At 29.8% G+C, this 11,671-nt stretch overlaps 1 long non-coding RNA gene across 1 annotated transcript; it reads left to right on the top strand.

The window, feature by feature from the left end:
• The first annotated feature begins 333 nt into the window (after positions 1-333).
• On the top strand, positions 334-9,295 carry LOC128173721 (uncharacterized). Its single transcript, XR_008242545.1, has 5 exons — positions 334-543; positions 5,354-5,434; positions 5,701-5,783; positions 8,253-8,338; positions 8,939-9,295. It is a non-coding gene; the product is annotated as an uncharacterized LOC128173721 (long non-coding RNA).
• Positions 9,296-11,671: the final 2,376 nt, after the last annotated feature.

Raw genomic sequence — 11,671 nt, 5'->3', positions numbered from 1 at the left:
AGAATAATACTCATTTCTTTCTGGAAAAACTCCAGGACATGAATCAGTTAATAATATCTATAATTTAATTTCATTTGATTTGAATTCATTTTAATTTTAAATAATTTTAATTTAAATGATTTTGAAGATGCAATGAGAGTAACATTTCTGTATAAATTATTGAGAAGTATAAAATAGTTAATAAAAATTCATAAATAAAATATTAAAATATATATATATATATCTGTGTGTGTGTGTGTGTTTGTAAGCACCTGAATACCACTACACGAGTATGAATACACACGTTTTATCCAACTACATTTTTTCTTCCCACTACATGCACCCGTGTAGTGGGAAGTAAAATCGTTCGGAAACGTTATTTCTCATCGTACTTGATTCAAAAAATATAAAATCGTACTATGTTTGGGTTTCCGGTGTGTATGTGAATTTTTTGACACTCATCGTGGAGTCCATAAGAGTACTTTACACACTTTCCTCCATTGGATATAAATAGCGCATGCGCAATCGGAACTTCCTACTCGAAGATGGAAATAATTGTTTACAGTAAGTATCATTTTTTCTTCGATATCTAGGGAATTATATCATTCTATTCTAATAGATAAATCTGGTAAACGACTATAACAAAGTCAGGCATTGTCTTTCCTGTTAAGTTTTTCACTGATAAGAGAACACGAGATCTAATTTTGACATCATGCGAATGCCATATTCATAATCAAAGAAGGGATCGTAACTTATATAGAATTAAAATGTGTCTATTTTATTTCAAGATTTATTTAATTATGGAACAGATTATTACTTATATTTTAAGGGATATATCAGTACCTTCTTAGTGGCCGAAATTCGGCCCCATTCCTAATTAGAAATAGGTGATATTTCCTCAATTTAGCGGTATTTTTTCCCAACTGGTTAACACTGAGTCTATATTTAATTCTTTTAAATAAATAATATGTATTAAAAGCAAAATATGTGATCTTTTAACCATAATCACCATAGCTTTTATCATAATATCTGTTTAAAAACATTCTGTAAACATTTCCAACTTTTAATCCTAATTTCCTCTATCTTTCTTAAAATCATAATGCTGTGTTCTGTGGAATCGTTATGCTGTTTCCACATACATGTACTTGATTGATATACCTTTTCAATTGTACAATTTCATTAAAAAATACGGATGAATTACGTTACATAATTATATTAATACAAACATATTAGGAAATGTTACTTTAAAAAAAGTGATTTAGTAGGAAATACTGATTTTTATCATTAAAATGAAAAGTATGAGTTTTCTCATGGGGTTAAATTTCAAAATAAATGATATTTACTTAAGCTAATGGTGATTATTTCTTAATATTAGTACGATCTGAGATAAATTTGGGTACAGATAATGATCCAAAAAGATTTAGAGGGTTTCCTAAGTGATTAAGTGTACAGATTGATTTTTTAACATTATAATGAAAAGTACAGGTTTCCTCATATTTATATCCTTATATTTAACTTACACTAATGGTGATTATTTCTTAGTATTAGTATAATTTAGGATAAATTTAGGTACAATTATTGATTGAAAAAGATTTAAGGGGTTTCCTAAGTGATTTAGTATACTGATTTAAGAGTGTTAAAATGAAAAATATAAGTTTCCTCATGGGGGTCTAAGTTCAATAGGAGAGGATTTTTACTTAAACTAATGATGATTATTTCTTAACATTAGTGTAGTTTAGGATAAATTAGGGTACAACTATTGATTGAAAAAGATTTAGATGGTTTCCTAAGTGAATAAGTATACTGAATTCATAACGTTTAAATTAAAATTATGGGTTTCTTCATGGGAGTCTAAGTTCAATAAAAAAGGATTTTTACTTCAACTATTGGTGATTATTTCTTAGTATTAGTGTAATTTAAGATAAATTATGGTACAGATATTGATTTAAAAAATTTAAGGGCGGGTTTCCTAAATAAACACTATACTGATTTTAGAACGTTAAAATGAAAATTATGGGTTTCTTCATGGGAGTCTAAGTTCAATAGGAAAGGATTTTTACTTAAACTAATGATGATTAATTCATAGTATTAGTGTAATTTAGGAAAATTAGGGTACAAATATTGATTGAAAAAGATTTAGGGGGTGTCCTAAGTGATCAAGTATACTGATTTTATAACGTTAAAATGAAAATTATGGGTTTCCTCATGGGAGTCTAAATTTAACAGACAAGGATTTAACTTACACTAATGGTGATTATTTTTTAGTATTAGTGTAATTTAGAATAAATTAAGGTACAAATATTGATTGAAAAAGATTTAAGGGGTTTCCTAAGTGAATAACTATACTGAATTCATAACGTTTAAAATAAAATTATGGGTTTCTTCATCGGAGTCTAAGTTCAATAGGAAAGGATTTTTACTTAAACTAATGGCGATTATATCTTAGTTTTAGTGTAATTTAAGATAAATTAGGATACAAATATTGATTTAAAAAGTTAAGGGGGGGGGGGGGGTTCTTAAATAAATACTATACTGATTTTAGAACGTTAAAATAAAATTAAGGGTTTCCTTATGGAAGTCTAAGTTCAATAGGAAAGGATTTTTACTTAAACTAATGATGATTAATTCATAGTATTAGTGTAATTTAAGATAGATTAGGGCACAAACATTGATTGAAAAAGATTTAGGGGGTTTCCTAAGTGATCAAGTATACTGGTTTTATAACATTAAAATTAAAATTATGGGTTTCCTCATGGGAGTCGAAATAAAACAGAAAAGGATTTAACTTACACTAATGATGATTATTTCTTATTATTAGTGTAATTTAGAATAAATTAGGGTACAAATATTGATTGAAAAAGATTTAAGGGGTTTCCTAAGTGATTGAGTATACTGATTTAAGAGTGTTAAAATGAAAAGTATGAGTTTCCTCATGGGGGTCTAAGTTCAATAGGATAGGATTTTTACTTAAACTAATGATGAATATTTCCTAGTTTTAGTGTAGTTGAGGATAAATTAGGATACACATATTGATTTAAAAAATTTAGGGGGGGGGGGGTTCCTAAATAAATACTATACTGATTTTAGAACGTTAAAATGAAAATTAAGGGTTTCCTTATGGAAGTCTAAGTTCAATATGAGAGGATTTTTACTTAAACTAATGATGATTAATTCATAGTATTAGTGTAATTTAAGATAAATTAGGGCACAAACATTGATTGAAAAAGATTTAGGGGGTGTCCTAAGTGATCAAGTATACTGATTTTATAACGTTAAAATGAAAATTATGGATTTCCTCATGGGAGTCTAAATATAACAGAAAAGGATTTAACTTACACTAATGGTGATTATTTCTTAGTATTAGTGTAATTTAGAATAAATTAAGGTACAAATATTGATTGAAAAAGATTTAAGGGGTTTCCTAAGTGATTTAGTATACTGATTTAAGAGGGTTAAAATGAAAAGTATGAGTTTCCTCATGGGGGTCTAAGTTCAATAGGAAAGGATTTTTACTTAAACTAATGATGATTATTTCTTAACATTAGTGTAGTTTTGGATAAATTAGGGTACAAATATTGATTGAAGAAGATTTAAGGGGTTTCCTAAGTGAATAACTATACTGATTTCATAACGTTTAAATTAAAATTATGGGCTTCCTCATGGGAGTTTAAGTTTAATAGGAAAGGATTTTTACTTATATTAATGATGAATATTTCTTACCATTAGTGTAATTTAGGATAAATTAGAGTACAAATATTGACTGAGAAAGATTTAGGGGGTTTCCTAAGTTAATAAGCTGTATACTGATTTTAACACGTTAAAATGAAAATTATGGGTTTCCTCAAGGGAGTCCAAGTTCAAAAGTAAAGAATTTTTACATATACAAATGATGAATATTTCTTAGCATTAGTGTAATTTAGAATAAATTAGGGTACAAATATTGATTGAAAAAGATTTAAGGGGTTTCCTAAGTAAAAACATTCTGATTTTAGAACGTTAAAATAAAAAGTATGGTTTTCATCATGGGGGTCTTAAAGTTCAATAGGAAAGAACTTTTACTTTAACTAATGGTGATTATTTCTAAGTGTTAATGTAGTTTAGGATAAATTAGGGTACAAATATTGATTGAAAAAGATTTAAGGGTTTCCTTAGTGATTATATATATAAGTATACTGATTTTATAACATTAAAATGAAAAGTATGAGTTTCCTCATGGAAGTCCAAGTTCAACAGGAATGGATTTTGACTTAAATCAATGGTTATTTTTTCTTAGTGTTTATGTAATAAAGTATAAATTAGGGAATAAAAATTGACTGAAAAATATTTAGGGGGTTTCCGAATTGAATAAGTATACTGATTTTAGAACGTTGAATGAAAATTATGGGTTTCCTCATGGGAGTCTAAATTTAACAGGAAAGGATTTTACCTAAACTATTGGTAATAATTTTTTAGTATTAGTGTAATTAAAGATAAATTAGGGTACAAATATTGATTGAAAAAGATTTAAGGGGTTTCCTATGTGAATAAGTATACTGAGTTTAGAACGTTAAAATGAAAAGTGTGGGTTTCTTCATGGGGGTCTAAGTTCAACAGGAAAGGATTTTTACTTACATTAATGGTTATTTTTTCTTAGTATTAGTGTAATTTAGGATCAATTAGGGTAAAAATTTTGATTGAAAATGATTTAAGGGGTTTCCTAAGTGATTTAGTTTACTGATTTTATAACGTTAAAATGAAAAGAATGATTTTCCTCATGGGTGTGTAAGTTTAATAGGAAAGGATTTTTACTTAAACTTATGGTAATTATAAGATAGTATTTGTGTAATTTAGGATAAATAAGGGTACAAATATTGATTTAAATAAATTTAGGGAGTTTCCTTAGTGATCAAGTATACTGAATTTATAGCGTTAAAATTAAAAGTATAAATTTACTCATGGGGGTCTAAGTTCAACAGGAAAGGATTTTTACTTAAACTAATGGTGAATATTTCTTAGTGTTAATGTAATTTAAGACAAATCAGGGTAGAAGTAAAGATCCAAAAATATTTATGAGGTTTTTGGAGTAAATAAATAAACTGAATTTTTAACATTGAAATGAAAAGCATGGGTGTCCTCATGGAGGTCTATTTAGTTCAATAGGAAAGGATTTTTATTTAAACTATAATGGTGATATAGGTGGGTTTTTTTAATAATCAATTACATGTACATAATGTATACTGATTTTTTCAAGTTAAAAGCAAGAGATATTGGTTTCCTCATGGGGGTCCAATACTTTACAAAAGGATTATTTTATATACTCACGGTGATTATTTCGTTGCATTAATGAACTCAACATGTAACAAATATTATTCTTCTTTTTTACATTTTCTTTTAGAGAGTCAAAACCAAAAATTTTGTTTGCAAATAGTGACTGATGTGCCTTATGATGTAGATGTTGGATATTGTGCTTTTCCAGGTAATGAACAATTTTTTTCTTACTGTAAACAAACACATGTTTAAGGGAAAAAAAGAAAGAGGGATATAGAAGAGAAAGAAGCTTTATTTGTACTTTAGTGTCTATGAGTAATACTTTTACATTTGATCTGAGTGAGCTGAATTAAATTCTTTATATAATTATATATTACTGTATACAATATATATGATTATTAAGAAATTAAGAATGAACAATTAATTGTGAATGATACTATGCATATCTGAAATTTTTCTACATTTTCTTTTAAGAGAAATGGCCCAAAATGGAAAACATCTGCAGACAATGACTGATATGTTTTTTGATGCAGATGTTTAAAATGATGCTTTTGAAGGTATCAGTATAATTTTTGTTACTTATTGTAAACAACTAACTATTACAAATAATAACAGAAAAAGAGAAATGCTATGTGTGTGTGCGTGTGAGAGAGAGAAAGAGAGTGAGAGAGAGAGAATTAGATTGAAGGGGAGAAATAGTGAGATGACTTAATACAACTATTTGTATAAATGAAGTAATTTTTCTATTTAGATATTTTACCTGAATGTCACTACATGCGTGTAAATAACTAAATGTGATGTCAATTTGAAAGAGAGAGAGAGAAGTCGATAGACACTAAGTTTGATTTAAAGGAATTAGATTGGAAGGGAGAGAGGAAGAGAGAGAGAGAGAGGAATTATTGAGAAAAAAAATGAAGCATTTTTTCTATTTGGATATAATACATGAATGTCACTACATATGTGTAAATAACTAAATGTAATGTCTATTTGAAAAAAAGTCAGAAAACTTGATAGAAAATAAGAAACAAAGGAATTAGATTGGAAGGGAGAGAGGAAGTGAGAGGACTTATTAAAACTTTTTGTTTAAAGTGAAGCAATTTTTTTCTATGGAGATACTTTACCTGAATGTCACTACAAGTGTGTAAATAACTAAATGTTATGTCAATTTGAAAAAGAGAGGCAGATAACTTAATAGAAAATATGAAAAAAGAAATTGGATTGGAAGGGAGAGAAGAAGATAGAGGACATGTTTTTTTTGTTCAAATGAAGCAATTTTTTCTTTAAAAATGTTTGCCTGAATGTCACCACATGAGTGTAAATAACTAAATGTGGTGTAAATTTGAGAGAGAGAGAGAGAGAGAGAGAGAGAGAGAGAGAGAGAGAGAGAGAGAGAGAGAGAGAAGTTGATAGGAAATAAAAGTTGAAGAAATTAGAGTACAGGGATTAAGATAGGAAGTGAGATGACAATTTTCAACTTTTTGTATAAATAAAGTAATTTTTCTATTTAGATACTTTACCTGAATGTCACTACATGCGTGTAAATAACTTAATGTGATGTCAATTTGAAAGAGAGAGAGAGAGAGAGAGAGAGAGAGAGAGAGAGAGAGAGAGAGAGAGAGAGAGAGAGAAAAGTTGATAGAAACTAAGCTTGATATAAAGGAATTAGATCAGAATTGAGAGAGGAAGGGAGAAGAATTATTAATATTTTGTTAAAATAAAGCATTGTTTTTTTTCAATTTAGATATTTTACCTAAATGTCACTACATGTGTGTAAATAAGTAAATGTAAAGTGTATTTGAAAAAGTCAGAGAAATAGATATAAATTTAGAGATAGAAGAATTAGATCAGAAGAGAGAGAGAAAGTGAGGACTTATTACAACTTTTTGTTTAAGTGAAGCACTTTTTTTCTATGGAGATACTTTACCTGAATGTCACTACATGTGTGTAAATAACTAAATGTGATGGCAATTAGAGAGAGAGAGAGAGAGAGAGAGAGAGAGAGAGTGAGAGAGAGAGAGTCAGTGAAATTGAAACAAAGTTAGAGACAAAGACATTTTGCAGAAGGTAGAGAGGGAGTGAGAGGACTTATAAAAGAAATGTGTTCAAATGAGAGAGAGAGATAGAGAGAGAGAGAGAGAGAGAGAGAGAGAGAGAGAGAGAGACACTAAGTTAGATTTAAAGGAATTATATCAAAAGGGAGAGAGGAAGAGAGAGGAATTATTAACATTTAGTTTAAGTAAAACATGTTTTTCAATTTAGATATTTGACCTGAATGTCACTACATGGGTGTAAATAACGAAATGTGATGTCTGTTTGAAATAGTCAGAGAAATTGATAGAAATTAAGAGATAAAATAATTAGATTGAAAGGGAGAGAGGAAGTGAGAGGCCTTTTTACAGCTTTTTCTTCAAAGGAGGTAATTTTTTTTTATTTATTGAGATACTTTACCTGAATTTCACTATGTGTGTGTAAATAATGAAAAGTAATGTTCATTTAAAAGAGAGAAAGAAGTTGATAGAAAATAAGTTAAAGATAAAGAAATTAAAGCGGAAGAGAGAGAGGAAGTTAGAGGACTTATTTAAATATTTTGTTTAAATCAAGGGATTTTTGTTCTATTGAGATACTTTACCTGAATGTCACTACATGTGTGTAAATAACTAAATGTGATGGCAATTAGAGAGAGAGAGAGAGAGTGAGAGAGAGAGAGAGAGAGAGAGAGTCAGTGAAATTGAAACAAAGTTAGAGACAAAGACATTTTGCAGAAGGTAGAGAGGGAGTGAGAGGACTTATAAAAGAAATTTGTTCAAATGAGAGAGAGAGAGAGAGAGAGAGAGAGAGAGAGAGAGAGAGAGAGAGAGATCATGTAGAACATAACAACAGCAGCAATATTTGAACACTTATATAAAGGTCAATTATACATTTCTAAAAACTTCCTTGTATAACAAAACATAACCTTTTTTTATAAAGAGTAAAACAAAGTAAACAAAATGTTTTTTTTTATGTTTATTGTTGTCTTATGCTTTCAGGAAAAATATCCAAGCTAAATGAGGTTTCCTGAGAAAAGTGTTTGTCTCACATGGAAAAGCCATTGTCTAAGATTATACATATTAAGGTAAATGTTTAAATTAAATGTTATTTCTTAAAAAGAAATAAGCATGAGAGAGAGAGAGAGAGAGAGAGAGAGAGAGAGAGAAATAAAGAGAGATGAAGAGAGAGGGGAGAAATAAAAAAAAAATTAGAAAGAGAATACAGAGAAAACTGCTTTTAGTTTTCATCAAGTTAATTCATCATTGATACACTTTTCCTGAATGTCACTAGATGTGTGTAAAAAAGGGATAACAGCATTAAACTGAGATAAGGCATTAAAAAAATTGAGAGATAGGGAAAATTTAAAATAGATAGAGAGGGAGATAGTGTGTGAATTTAAAGTTTAAAGTGAATTTTTAACTTAATGCCTCTACATGTGTTTTTCATTGATAGTTATGAGAGAGAGAGACAGAGAGAGAGAGGGAGAGAGAGAGAGAGAGAGAGAGAGAGAGAGAGAGAGAGAGAGAGAGACAAACAGACAGACAGACAGACAGAGAGAGAGAGTGAGTAGTGATACCTTTTAGTATTGCATAAAATCTGAAAAAAGTACATTTAAAAGTCTTGCTTTACAGAGATGAAACACATTCTCAGAATTTATATTTTGACAAGTATTTTTGTGTTGCAGCACCAGTGTTCAGACATAGGTTAACTTCCTAGATAGACGATTGAGGACCAATAGTGTCAACGGAAAAAAATATACGCCATGAATATTGTTTTAATCAATACTGGTTTAGAAATGATAATGAAACTGTGGTACATTTTTTATTGATCGTGTGGTTTTCATGTATTTTCCCAAAAATGAGGATATGAGAGAATTAATACACTTTTTACGTGTACATGTACGTGTAATTTCAGTAGCGTTGAAAGTTGGGTTATACAATTTACATATTTTGCTGTTTTAATGTTCCTAAACGATCATATTGCCTTGTTCATATTAATATTTAAATGTTTTAGTAATACTCAATAAAAAGTCATAGTCTAATGTAATGTCTTAATTACTTTCATAATCATTGATATTCATTTTTATTTAATGTATCAACATCACTACGTCAAAAAATACATGCGCGGATCCAAAAAGAATTCCAGGGAGGTCGGACGGTTATTTGAGTTTGTCGGGGGGGGGGGGGGGAGGGTCCGAGGCATATTTTTGGTAATTTTATAATGTAATTTAAAGAAATTTTAATTTTGCAAGGGGGGGGGGGGGGTTCAGACCCCCCTGACCTCCCTCTAGATCCTAGCATGAAATAAGCTTAGCTAATGCATGATCTTGTTTTTGTATATGCCTAGCAATATTATGTAGAAATAATCAATGTGATTGAGCATTTTGGTGTGAACAATTGCATGAATTTTTATATCATAATCTGTAATTTCACCATTAAAACTAGTGCTCTACTCAGAAGTTGTGCCGTCATTCTGTCTTTAAATAACCATACAGCTTTGGCTGAAAATGAAAGATGATGGATGCTTGTATATGCGTGTGATATACATGTACATGTAGGTAGAAGGGGCCTGTGATAGGATTTCTCTTTCAATAACTAAACTGCCACGGTCCATTAGTTATTCTAATAACAACATTCGGTTTTAGCTATTCAAAAATCAAAAAAATAATTGAAAAACAAATAACTGAGTTTATTCAAAGATTTATAGGTTTGTTACATGCACTTTGAAATATTTCGTACTTTGAAAAAAATTCAAAGTGTGTTACTAGTAATTTTGGAACCAGTTAAACGCGCTTTTATTTTTTTTTCAAAGTGCGTTGATATCGTCGATATTATAAAAAAAACTGTTCAGGATTTGGTCCAAATAATTGATACTTTTATTGACATACAATAACTGATTGTTTTAACCTTGGTTTGATATTGTTTAGCTCAATGGGATATATTTAAAAAAAAAAAGAACCCAATGCATTCTCAGCTTACTTTATAAACAGTTTCTCGATTAGAATTTTTTCTCATAAGCTTACGTAGTTTGACAATTTACACAAGAACAAATCAGGAGTTTTAAATTATCCAACTATGACATAAACTGCATCGCGTAGCAATTCCCTTTTTCTTTTTTGTCTATATGCAGCAAAATTAATGTACTTCTTATCTGATACATTGGGCTATGTCAGAAACGTTTAACTCAAGTTGCTGAATATCATACGTTTTGGATAGAAAGATAAGGGGTAGGCAACCTTCTTCCTGAAATCAATTACTAGTAAATGATGCACTAGTAATTGACCTGTATGATTGGTTAACCCACACCCACCCCCGTTCTCAAAGACGGTTAATGAGATTTACTAGTGTTAACAATTCATCATACAATCAGCAAATTAGATATTCAATTCCAGATTTTTCTATTTTAACATATTTTTTTAAAGTGCGTTAAGTGTTTCGATAATAAAAAATGTTGAAGTTCCTTCATAACGCACTTTGAATTTTTTTTTCAAACTGCGTTAGCGTAGTCCTAAGTTTAACGCGTTTTATTTTTTTTTAAGTGTGTACTTTTCTCAAAGTGCGTTGCCACATACGTTATTTAAAATCCACTATAAATCACAAAACTTGTGTGCTATAATTCTTTAGAAACTGTACAAAGAATGTATGGTGTATCAAATCATTTGATAATGAGAAGATGGGATAAATAAGTAAAATTAATGTAAGTAGTCAGTTTCATGTGTGTATTTCAAACCTGACAATGTAGTGAGAATCATGTGTGTCTAACTGGTGGGTCACGTGGTCTGATGTAGTGGAGTTCAGGGGAAAACCCAAATTTTTAATATAATGAATTTACGAATTATCAGCCCCCTAGGCTAATAAGAGTAGACAGTCTTTTATAAATTTGCTCAAATTTTTTCTTGACGACCCTTAGAAAATAGTGTAGTGACTTTCTGGTGAAAAGTCATGTGTAGTGAGTTTCATGTCTTTACGAGTATGTGTGTGTGTGTGTGTGTGTGTGTGTTATCTTTATCTGCGGGAGTTGTAAAGCTTCATTCTTCGCCACTTGGAGAATATACGAGCCACAATGGTTCATGTGACCCGCTGGAGGTTTGAATTTTAAGCAAATTAGATTTACTTACAATTCTTATGACAAACTTTCAAAGGAAACAATTTACCACAGAAAATAAGTAACAAGACAGTCGCAAACCTGCGCTTATGCTTTGTTCCTCGATGCCTCAATTTTATGTCGAAGCAGGAAGCGTCTGAAAGTTTTGATAAAAAACATTTAAAAATAAGTGCAACTAAGAATTTTCAACATGAAAGATGATGAGAGAAATCAAAATGTAATGTTCTCTTCAGTTTTAATGTGAATACCATGTATTTAATCGTATTTGAGCTTTCTGATACTACAGTTGTCATCGTCTGTATGCATAACTCAT

Source organism: Crassostrea angulata, chromosome 2, assembly GCF_025612915.1.
Source record: "Crassostrea angulata isolate pt1a10 chromosome 2, ASM2561291v2, whole genome shotgun sequence".
Lineage (NCBI taxonomy): Eukaryota > Metazoa > Mollusca > Bivalvia > Ostreida > Ostreidae > Magallana > Magallana angulata.
This window is presented reverse-complemented; position numbering and strand designations above follow the sequence as displayed.